Source organism: Scylla paramamosain, chromosome 12 (genome assembly GCF_035594125.1).
Source record: "Scylla paramamosain isolate STU-SP2022 chromosome 12, ASM3559412v1, whole genome shotgun sequence".
NCBI lineage: Eukaryota > Metazoa > Arthropoda > Malacostraca > Decapoda > Portunidae > Scylla > Scylla paramamosain.
In genome coordinates, this window is record NC_087162.1 from 22,605,448 (window position 1) to 22,617,947 (window position 12,500).

At 42.9% G+C, this 12,500-nt stretch overlaps 1 long non-coding RNA gene across 3 annotated transcripts in view; it reads left to right on the forward strand.

Moving 5' to 3' along the window:
- The window catches only part of LOC135105448 (uncharacterized), a 135,183-nt gene that overhangs the window by 10,960 nt on the left and 111,723 nt on the right, over positions 1 to 12,500 (forward strand). For all 3 annotated transcript variants that reach the window (XR_010270849.1, XR_010270848.1, XR_010270847.1), the window contains exon 2: positions 7,197 to 7,350. This is a non-coding gene — a long non-coding RNA (uncharacterized LOC135105448). The remainder of the gene's footprint in view (positions 1 to 7,196; positions 7,351 to 12,500) is intronic.

Consider the following 12,500-nt stretch of genomic DNA (forward strand, 5'->3'; position numbering starts at 1 on the left):
AAGGAAGGCAGACGGGAGGACGAGACTCACTGACAGGGAGATGGACGGAACTGACATCAAGGTAGACAGGAACAGGAACAGGAGAGGAATATAAAGTGAGGTGGGAAGATGGAGGTAGTTAGAAGTAGGTAAATAGACAAATAAACCTACATACTTATATAGATAGATAGACGGTAACTAGGTAGACAGGAAGGAAAGGATTTAAAGTGAAATAGATAGAAGTGTGTAGGAAAAAGGTAAATAGACGAATAAACCCACATACTCATAGATAAATAGACGGTAATAAGAGAGAGAGAGAGAGAGAGAGAGAGAGAGAGAGAGAGAGAGAGAGAGAGAGAGAGAGAGAGAGAGAGAGAGAGAGAGAGAGAGCTGGGATATTTTAGGAAGGAATGTCAAGTGAAATCGAAAGAGAGAGGTATATACTAAGAATAAATAAAGAGAAATATAGATGTACAGATTCACTAGTGGATTAATAGATGACAACTAGATTAGCAAAGGGATATGGAGTTATGGAGAAGTTTAAATTGAAATAGATTGAAATACGTTAAGTTATACTGGAATACTGATTGATTGTTAATAATATGTAGATAGAAAAGAAAGGATACTGTTTGGGATGAACATGAAAGTTTATAGAAAAAAAAATGTACAGGAATAGATGAATTATGTAGACTTATTAGTAGATAAATAGGAATAAAGCAGAATAAGAGTCTTGAAAATATGAACATAGAGTAAAGAAGAAAAAAAGAAAAAAAAAATGCTTATACATAAACAGGTAGGTAGACAGATAGCTATACAAGGTCAGTCAAGTTAGTCACACACACACACACACACACACACACACACACACACACACACACACACACACACACACACACACACACACACACACACACACACACACACACACACACACACACACACACACACACACACACACACACACACACACACACACACACACACACACACACACACACACACACACACACACACACACACACACACACACACACACACACACACACACACACACACTTATATATACACTAAATCAAGAAAAGGACAGGTGGAGTGGGCAGGAAATATAATACAGAGAGGTGTCCACAAAATAGTGACATGTGTTGGGTGCAGGCAGATCCACACACATAAGGAGATTACACGCGAACAATGTGGGTAGAGAGGAACCCCACCACTCCGTCTACGCATATTATAAAAATTTCCACCACAATTCCTCACGCTAAATATTACTCAGCGATTCCTGCCGTGATGAATTAGGTTATGCTGCGTTAGGTTAGTTATGGTAAGGTTAGATTAGGTTTGGTTTGGTTTGGTTGGGTTAGGTAGAGTTTGGTTTGGTAAGTTTATGTTAAGTTAGGTTAAATTTCCTTAGGTTTAGTTGGGTTTAATTTGGTTAGGTTAGGTTAGGTCGGATTGGATTAGATGAAATTAGCTTTGGTTCGGTTAGGTTAAGTAAGGTTAGGTTAGGTTAGGTCGGATTGGAATAGATGAAATTAGCTTTGGTTCGGTTAGGTTAAGTAAGGTTAGGTTAGGTTAGGTCGGATTGGAATAGATGAAATTAGCTTTGGTTCGGTTAGGTTAAGTAAGGTTAGGTTAGGTTAGGTCGGATTGGAATAGATGAAATTAGCTTTGGTTCGGTTTGGTTAAGTAAGGTTAGGTTAGGTTAGGTCGGATTGGATTAGATGAAATTAGCTTTGGTTCGGTTTGGTTAGGTAAGGTAACGTTAGATTGGGCTATGCAAGGTTAGGTTAGGATATGTTACGTTAAGGTAAGATTGTCAGATTGTGTTAAATTAGTTTTGGTTTGCTTTGGTCAGGTAAGATTAGGTAAAGTCAGGTTAGGTTTTATTTAGTTATGTAAGATTAGGTTAGGTTAAGTTAGGGTATGTAAGATAAGGCTAAGTTAAATTCGGCTATGTAAGGTAAGGCTGGGTTAGGTTAGATTAGTTAAGCTGCATAAGATTAGGCAAAGTTAAGTTAGTTTTGGTAAGTTTAGGGAACACATTTTTTGGTGGAGCAGAAATATATAGAATTAAACTTTCCTGGAAGAATTTTCGTGGATGAAATTTACATTAAAGCTGTACAAAATAAACAGCACATAGACAAAACAAACTGACGAATAAAAGGATGAAAAGGAAAAGTGTACAGAATAAAGAAAAATAAACAAAGACACTCGCTATAAACAAACAGACGGGTGGATAGACAGACAAGAAGAAAGAGACGGAGAAATAGCCAAGCAAAGTAGGTCCGGAAATTGGGTACAGAGGGAGGGAGGGAGAGACGGATAAATAGACAGAAAGGGCGGCAGACGGTGGGCCCTCCATGTTGACTTATTAATGGTAAGAAGTGAAATCCAGGAACAAAGCTGCGTCAATCCAGTTACATTTCCGGATACAAAGTGTAGGATTAACTCTCTCTCTCTCTCTCTCTCTCTCTCTCTCTCTCTCTCTCTCTCTCTCTCTCTCTCTCTCTCTCTCTCTCTCTCTCTCTCTCTCTCTCTCTCTCTCCCTCTGTGCGTAATTCTTCTCCCTCTTTCTAGCATTACGAAAGCTGGCTCTACATCAACAACAACAACAATTACAACAACTCCTCCGACACCTACTACTACTACAACTACTACTACTGCTACTACTGCTACTGCTACTGCTACTGCTGCTGCTGCTACTGCTACTGCTACTACTACTACCACCACCACCACCACTGCTCTTTTCTTCTTTCTCCTTTAAAACTCTCTCTCTCTCTCTCTCTCTCTCTCTCTCTCTCTCTCTCTCTCTCTCTCTCTCTCTCTCTCTCTCTCTCTCTCTCTCTCTCTCTCTCTCTCTCTCTCTCTCTCTCTCTCTCTCTCTCTCTCTCTCTCCTATCTTCTTATATTGTTTTTTTTACAAAGTATTGTCTTCTTATATACTTATTAATTTATGTCAACTGGTCTTTCCTCCTCTTTTTTTTTAGCCTGTTTGTGTGTTTCTCTATCTGTTTATCTATCTGTTTTGTCTAACCGAATTCTCTCTCTCTCTCTCTCTCTCTCTCTCTCTCTCTCTCTCTCTCTCTCTCTCTCTCTCTCTCTCTCTCTCTCTCTCTCTCTCTCTCTCTCTCTCTCTCTCTCTCTCTCTCTCTCTCTCTCTCTCTCTCTCTCTCTCTCTCTCTGACGGTTTCATAGGTGATTTTATATTGGAAGTTTGAGGTCAGATTTGAGCGAGAACCAGAATATATTTCGAAGCTGACGGATTTGTGGAAAGGAGGAGGAGGAGTAGGAGGAAGAGGAAGAGGAAGGGTTTAAGACGGTGATGGAAAGACGTAAATATATATAATCCTTTTCCTTCTTGTTTCTTTTCTTTTCTTTTCTTTATTGTTCTTCCTCCTTCTTTTGCCTCTTTAATCTTTATCTGTTTTCTTTACTTCGTGCATCATCATCTTTCATCTTATTTATCTTGTCTTTTCCTTTGCCTTTGTTTTCATTGTGTACCTCCTTCTTCGATTTCTGTTCTTCCCATCCGTCATTATTTTCTTTCCTTTATTTCTCATTTCATTCATGTCTTCCTGTTCTCTCTCTCTCTCTCTCTCTCTCTCTCTCTCTCTCTCTCTCTCTCTCTCTCTCTCTCTCTCTCTCTCTCTCTCTCTCTCTCTCTCTCTCTCTGTTAGCCGTCTATATCTTATTGTTTATTTGCGTCTGTGTTTACACGTTGTATATATGTACGTACACACTATATCTGGAACCGTGTACGTGCAATCTCACTCGTGTACGTTTGTGTGTAGGTGAATGTATACCTGGATCGTACATGCCTTTATGATTTTCACTGTGAAGTCACCACCATCACCACCACCACCACCACCACGGCTACTACCCCACCACCACTTAACAACCTAACCTAACCTAACCTAACCTAACGTAACCTAACCTAACCTAACCTAACGTAACCTAACCTAACCTAACCTAACCTAACCTAACGTAACCTAACCTAACCTAACCTAACCTAACCTAACGTAACCTAACCTAACCTAACCTAACCTAACCTAACCTAACGTAACGTAACCTAACCTAACCTAACCTAACCTAACCTAACCTAACCTAACCTAACGTAACCTAACCTAACGTAACCTAACCTAACCTAACCTAACCTAACCTAACGTAACCTAACCTAACCTAACCTAACCTAACCTTACCTAACTTTACCTAACCTAACCTAACCTCACCCTAACCTTACCTTACCTTAACTTACCTAACCTAACCTAACCTAACCTTACCTAATCTAACCTAACCAAACGTAGTAACCTAACCTAACCTGACCTGACCTTACCTTTTCTTACCTTACCTTACCTTACATTACCTTACCTTATCTAACCACCACCACCACCACCACCACCAACACACCAGCACCTTTTAAACGAACGGTCAAGTAGTTGGGAGGAAAAGGAGGAGGTTGGCGTTTATAGTTTTACTCCCCTGCCATAAAGTTGATTGGAGGCGAGAAAGTACGTATGAAATGTCAAAATGGAGATCGCAAAAAGAGACGACGATTACTAGGAGGAGGAGGAGGAGGAGGAGGAGGAGGAGGAGGAGGAGGAGGAGAATCGATGGAGGAGGTTAGAGAATAATGGGAGAGTTAAACGAGAGAGAGAGAGAGAGAGAGAGAGAGAGAGAGAGAGAGAGAGAGAGAGAGAGAGAGAGAGAGAGAGAGAGAGAGAGAGAGAGATGAAAAAAAGTAAAACAAAAGAAAAAAAAGAGGCATGAAGTAGAGAGATACGAATGAGTAATAGCCGTGAGGAGGCGGGAATAGGAAGTGGCTGGATAAGGCGGTGAAAAATAGAAGGCTCGCGACCAAAAGAAAACGGGTGGAGGGATGACTGCCGGGCGAGCTTTGCAGGAGGCACGAATATAAACTTAGCCTGCAGTTTTCACATGCGGCGGACTTTGTTGCAGCGCGGCACGTCCTGGCATTATTCATCACTGGGCTGTGTTGCATTTTTATTTCACATTCGTAAACTGTTGTGTCATTTGTCACGAGAGGGAGGCGATTGATCGAGTGCTCCGAGTAATTGTGTTGACTCAAAGCTGGCTGGGAAAGATTTGTCTGCTCTTGTTTCATTTTCGTTTTTAATTTAACCTTTTATTTTCATTTTCCTGGGGGACAGAAGTAATTAAGTGTGGTAGTCTATATTCGAGTGTTCCTGTTCCAAGTCGCCACAGCTCATCACTCTCCTCCATCTTGGTCTCCTGCTTCTTCTGTTACATCCATCAATCGCATCTTTACCCTCTTTGGTCCTCCTCTCTTCTTCCTCCTTGGTGAGTCTTTCGTTGGCCTGTTCCGTCTTCTTAATGTTGTTCATCAGTGTCGGTAATCAGGATAGGACTCGAAATAACGTGTTCAAAGTTGATAAAGTGATTTAAAAAGATACAGTATAAGTACGTGGGAATTGAATCTCAAATAGTGTTATAGATGAAAGGAACAGACTCGGTAATGAAGTTGTTAGTGCTGAGTCATTATGGAGCTTCAAAAATGACTAGATAAATTCATGGATGAGGATGGTAGGTAGAAATAGGTATGATTCATGCAGGGACTGTTTCATATGTTCTAAGTCCTCGTGTTTATATTTCCCAAAGTTAATTAACTCATTTATTGCAGTTGTGTCTGTTTTATTACCTGTATGTAAGATGGATACGGTTTATTTTCTTTTTTTCACTATGACTTTAACGTTTTCGCTACTAGTCGGTCTTTCCCCATAACCATGTGTGTATACCTTTCAAAAGACCAGTTGTGTTTGTACTAGTCTCAAAAAATACGTACTTATATCATTTAGCATGAACGAAACTTTTAATCATGCTTTTTTTTCTCTGTCCATCCAGTATATTACAGTGATCTCAGTGTTGACGAATGACGATCAATAGAAAAAAAAATCAATCCGGCTCGATTCACTTGGCAAACCTCTATTCCCTGTTCGCTAATCCATCTCTTGCAGGTGGGAAGGGTCAAGATTTCGTAATTACTCTATCGGTACATCACACTTAGCTTCCGCTGTACGGGAAGTGCGCTAATAAATACATTTCCGCAGTAGACAGCCAGGCGCCCTCGTGTTATTCCATGTTAGTTGTGCCGCGATGATGGACTGTGGATAAGGGGTGAGTGTACAGTCAGTCATTCCTTGGGTTACTTAGTGCGCCGCGTGACTGTGTTGAGGAGGCAGGGTCAGTCAGTCAGTCAGTTAATCAGTCTGTCAATTAATCAACTAAACAAACAGCCAACCAACCTATCTGTCAGTTAATCATTCAGTGAGTTAAGCAGTCAATCAACCAATCAACCAGCCAACCAACCAACCAGCCAGTCAACCAATCAACCAATTAGCCAACCAATCAACCAATTAGCCAACCAGTCAACCAGCCAACCACCCAACCAACCAACCAACCAACCAATCAACCAGCCAACCAGTCAACCAATCAACCAATCAATAAATCAGTTTTGCGTCTTCATATTTTCTGCCCATAAAGAAAAAAAAATCCAGGAAGGGAAGCAAATCAGGAAAAAAAAAAAATACATATGAAGTAAAATTATTCAACAAGAGGGAAAATGACAGGGAGAAATGTCCAAAGGGAAAAAAATAAAAAAGTCCAGCGGGTTAGGGGGTATGGAGGAGCACGTGCCCTCTACCCTCCCTGAGTTACCGCATCACGTGGAGGTGGTAATGAAGGCGGAAGGGCGCGCGCCAGGCCACACCCGACTCACGTATGCGGCAGCTCTTGACGCCTCGCTGCTCCCTGTGCACTAAATCTGGCGGTGTTTGTGATCCTCGCATTAAGAACCATATTGTGAAATACCACTGCCCGCATCTCGACTACTTTGAAAAGACTCTAGTTGAAGTTACACGAATTTTTAAGTGTGTTTTTACGGTTCTAGCGACAGATTATTAACAAGATTTTAAAGTTTAGTTATGTAGTTCTCTTATCTCAAAATTCCCCAGTTTTAGAATAGAATCTGCCAGTTTATTTATCCTCGCTGAATTCCCTAGCTTTTGTAAATAATCTGCAGTTTAGTTACATAATTCTGTTCCTCAAAATTCCACAGTTTTAGAACAGAATCTGTCAGTTTAGTCACGTTGTTCTTTTCTCTCACAATTCCCCAGTTTTAGAATAGAATCTCCAGGATAGTTACATTCTTTACCTCTCTTTGTCTCTCCCCCTTCTGACAGGCCGCGGCATGACCTCCCCCCTCCCTCCACTCCCCGGCATCACCACGGCTGCACTCAACACCCGCCACCACCACCACGGCTGCACTCAAACCGCCCCTCCCCCCACATCACCACCACCACCACCACCACTGCCTGGCCCTTCACTGCTCCAGAGGTAAATGACTGTTGATTTCAGTGGCGTTGTGTCGTGTGGCCAGAGACAGGGATGGAGATACGCGATGTTGTGGCTCTGTGTGTGTGTGTGTGTGTGTGTGTGTGTGTGTGTGTGTGTGTGTGTGTGTGTGTGTCTGTTAGAATGGTATGGTTTGGTATGGTAATCGTTTCTCTCCTCTCCTCTCCTCTCCTCTCCTCTCCTCTCCTCTCCTCTCCTCTCCTCTCCTCCTCCTCCTCCTCCTCCTCCTCCTCCTCCTCCTCCTCCTCCTCCTCCTCCTCCTCCTCCTGTCCCCCAATCTTTCCTTCCTTCTTTCCAAACCTATTTGAAGTATTCTCAAACTCATCTCTTTTCCAACACACACACACACACACACACACACACACACACACACACACACACACACACACACACACAGAGAGAGAGAGAGAGAGAGAGAGAGAGAGAGAGAGAGAGAGAGAGAGAGAGAGAGAGAGAGAGAGAGAGAGAGAGAGAGAGAGAGAGAGAGAGAGACGACAACCTTCTTACTAGTCTTCTCTCGCTCACCTTCATTCAATCGCCTTCTTCGACAATGAGAACTTGTTAGACGAGTGGACGATGGAGGAAGGAAGGAGGGAGGAAGGGTGGGAGAGGGGAAGGGAGGGAAGGAGGAGGAGGAGGAGGAGGAGGAGGAGGAATGAGAAAGAAGAATCAGGAAGAAGGAGGTGACTGGGAAAGTTTGGGAGTGGCAAGGTAAGAAAGAAAATAGGGAGAGATGATGGGAGAAGGAAAGGTAGGAAGGAAGATAGGAAGGAATGAGGACGAGGAAGAAAGAGTGACTGGGGAAACTTTGGGAGTGGTGATGGAAGAAAATGGGAAGGAAAAGATGCAGATAATGAAGGTAGGAAAGGTAAAAAAAGTGAGATGGGGAGGAATGAGGAGTAGAAGCCAGGAAGAAGTAGGTATATAGAAAAAAAGAGAAGAAAAGGAAAAAGATGGATGAAGACGAAGGATAAAAGGAGAAGAAGAAAGAAATGCAAGGATGAAGGAGAAGAGGAAGAAAAAAAAAAGAGATAGGTTGGTAACTTTAAAGTGGTAAATTAAGAAAAAAAAAAGATGAGAGAAAATGGGAAGGTGAAGAGAAAGGGAGGGATAAAGAAAAAAAGGAATGAAAAAGACGATTGGGAAGGTTTGTGGAGATAGGAAAGAAAAGATATTGGCGATAGAAAGAAGGGAAAAAAGATGGCGGTGAGAAGAGGCGGGGAAGGGAAAGTAAAATGAGAAGGAAAGCAGGAGGGAAGAAGGAATACAGGAAAGGGAAAGGAAGAGCAAGAAGACGTAAGGATAAGAAGTAGAGGAGAAAAATGGAAGAATGCTAATAAATGGTAAAAGAGGGAGGAATGAAAGGAAGAAAAAAAGGTGAAGGAAAAAAATGCTTGGGGAAGAGAAGACCAGGAAGAGGCTAGGGGAGGAAAGCGGAGTGGTGGGGAGGGCAGTGCTGCAGTGGGGGACGCTAGGTGGGTTATGGTGGGGCTTGGTGGGGTGGGGTGGGCTTGCTTGGGGTAGGTAGGCAGGAGGGTGGGGGGAGGACAGAGAGAGACAGAGGGAGAAGGCAAGTCAAATGGGTTAAGCATGATTGGTGGAGGAAAGAAGCACGAGAGAGAGAGAGAGAGAGAGAGAGAGAGAGAGAGAGAGAGAGAGAGAGAGAGAGAGAGAGTAGAATGCAGTAGCACTTAATTACAAAACTACTGGTACAATAACGATCGGTCCTCCTCCTCCTCCTCCTCCTCCTCCTCCTCCTCCTCCTCCTCCTCCTCCTATTGCTGCTGCTGCTATATCACTGCCATTATTATTATCATCATCATCATCATCATCATCATCATCATCATCATCATCATCATCACAACAGCCATAACCAGCACTGATTCGGTTGCAACACTCCTAACACACACTAACACACTAACACACCTAACTGCATTAATAACTCAAAAAAAAAAAAAATAGGATGGAAGAGAGAGAGAGAGAGAGAGAGAGAGAGAGAGAGAGAGAGAGAGAGAGAGAGAGAGAGAGAGAGAATGAATCCTGGTAGACACGCCTTTTCTTTTATAAGCATTCTTTAATTAACCTCCCCCTGACCTTCACTTACTCATGAATACAACACTCCTGCGCCACTTCTGACCGGCACCACCACATGAATAAGACAGAATAAGTACATTTTTTTTTTCACTCCTCCATCACCACCCGTTTGTTTAATTTACATAGAAAATTCTCGCGTTCTCGATTAACTTCAGTAACAAAGGAGAGAAGGAAATGAATAAGCTTGTAAATGGCAACTTTTCTTTTACTTTTATTCCTTTACTTATGGAGTCTAAGGTAAAACTCTCCCTTTCCCAGAACCCTCACTGTTGAATACCTATGTATGTGAAAGGTGAAGAAGAAAAGAGAGATAGAAAGGCGAGTGAGAACAGGTAAACCTCCAATCCACCTCCCTTTTTATTCTCACCTCCCTTTTTATTCTCACTGTATTCTCCTGAACTATATATATATATATAAAAAAAAGCTCCCCCTCTTCTTGAAATCTCACTCATGAATAACAGGTAAAGGTGGACAAGAGAAGAGGGATTTCACTTTATTCTTTAACATTCCTCAACTCAAAAGATAAACTCACGAAGAATTCTTACTCTAAATAGCAGAAGAGATAAAAAAAAAGAAAGAAAAACGAAAAAAAGGGGCGAGTAAGAACAAATACTAAACCTCTAAACCAATTTCTTCCTTACTCAAAGATAAACTCATGAAAAAAATTCACTTTAAATAACAGAAAAGAGAGAACACATAGTAAACCTCTAAATCATTTTTTTCCTTGCTCTAGAATGAACCTCTGAACATTTTTTCCTTGCTCTAGAATATACCTCTGAACATTTTTTTCCTTGCTCTAGAATGAACCTCTAAACCATTTTTTTTCCTTGCTCTAGAATGAACCTCTGAACATTTTTTCCTTACTCTAGAATAAACCTCTGAACAATTTTTTCCTTGCTCTAGAATAAACCTCTGAACAATTTTTTCCTTGCTCTAGAATAAACCTCAAGCCATTTTTTCCTTGCTCCACAATAAACTCATGCAAAAAACTCTTACCCAAAACAACAGAAGATAGATGAAAAAAAGACGAGTAAAAAAACATATTATAAATCTCAAAGTCACCTTTTCTTCCCTTACTCCCTCTCCTTTACACTCCCAGACCTTCCCCCTCCCCCTCACCCCGGAGTCTCACCCTCACACTCACCCTAAGCCCATATCAACGTTCACATTTCCATCCCTTCCTCCCTCTCCCTCATTTTGCCTTTTCGTCCCTCAGTCCCTCCGTCAGCAGCCACTCATTTCCGGCTGGGTGGTGGTGGACTCCTCTAGCCCCAGGTCAGGTTTGAGGGAATTGGACTCAATCTTATAAGAAAATTTGTCTGCTCTCTGAAATTCCCGTCAGGACTTCCCCTACCGCCCCTCTCTTCTCCCCCGCCCTCGAGTTGAATTTTCTGAGCGATATTCACGGCCAGATTGTCTTCAATGACTTGTTTTTACAGCTCTCTCTCTCTCTCTCTCTCTCTCTCTCTCTCTCTCTCTCTCTCTCTCTCTCTCTCTCTCTCTCTCTCTCTCTCTGTGTGTGTGTGTGTGCTCGCTTGCTTGTTTGTTTGCGTGTATTTTTTACATGAAACACACACACACACACACACACACACACACACACACACACACACACACACACACACACACACACACACACACACACACACACACACACACACACACACACACACACACACACACACACACACACACACACACACACAACACCCCCATCACATTTGTTTCCTCCCTTCACTCCCATTCCCTGTAAGAGTGACGAACACCCATCATATCCACCCTCACTACAGAGACAGGGAGGAGAGGGGGAGGGACGGGAGGGAGAGGAACGAAAGTGAGAGAGGCTGAGAGAGGCAGGGTGAGGTAGGGAGGGTAAGAGCAGCATCCCTTACACACTATAGGGAAGTTTACGTTCATTGGTGATTGGGCGAGGTAATGGGGCTGTGCTGGCTATTGATGGGGCATAATAGGGCCAAGTAACAGAGGGGAGTGTGGGGGTTGGGAGGGGAAGAGTAAGGGGGCGGTGGGGAGGGTTGTTTAAAGGAGAGTGTATGGGGAAGGGAGGATGCAGGGAAGGGGAGAGGGTAAGGGAGGGAGGTAGTTTGGTGTGGGATTGGTTGGTTTGGACAGGAGGAGGAGGAGGAGGAAGAGGAAGAGGACTGGTTTGCACATTGTAGATTTTCAGCTTCTAACAATAGTGGAGGTGAAGGAGGGCGAGGAGGAGCCCCGGGATTCCCCACAGGCAGAAGGGGACGAGGGGAATGCGAGTGAGGGGAGCAGCTTTCCCTCGCACCTCCCCTCCTGCCCCGAGGTGTGTCTGCCTCAAGGTCACCGCTACTCTATTCCTCACTCCTGCCGCCACACGCATCCGGGCTGTGACTCTTGCCTCCCCCTTTCTGTCTCTCTTCTGTCTTGCTGCCTTCCTGTCTATTCTACCACCCACTTTCCTCCTATTCCTTTGTCCTCCTCTCTCCTCTCCCTGTGCCTTGTCTTTCTGTATATTCTCTTACCTTTCCCTTCCTCTCTCCCTCTCTTTTTCCTCCTATTCTCCCCTCTCCTCTCCTTCTCTGCCTTTCCTCCCTCTCTCTCTCTCTCTCCGTCTGTTACTATCTCTCCTCTTTCTCTTATTTTTTTCTCTTTCATTAATTTCTAGTTACCTTATCCTCGTCTTTTTTTCTCTTCGTCTTTTCTCAATTCCCTCTATTCTCCTATTCTTTTCCTTCCAGTCTTTTCCTCTTTATTTTAACTTCTTTTCTCTCTTCCTCCCATCTGTCCCCATCACTTCCTTTCCTTTCTTCTTCTTTTACTCTTTTCCTCAATTCCCTCGCTTCCTTTCCCTCTCTTCTTCTTCCTTTACTCTTTTTCTCTTAACTCCCTCTCTTCCTCTTCCCTCCTTTCCTGTTAGTTCCTTTCCTTTCTTCTTTCTTTTACTTTCCCTCGATTCCCTCTTTTTTTCTCTTAGTTACCTCTTCCTTTTCTCGTCCAACTCACCTGCTGCTTATCCTTCCCTTCCATTCTCCATTTGCCACTTTTTTTGT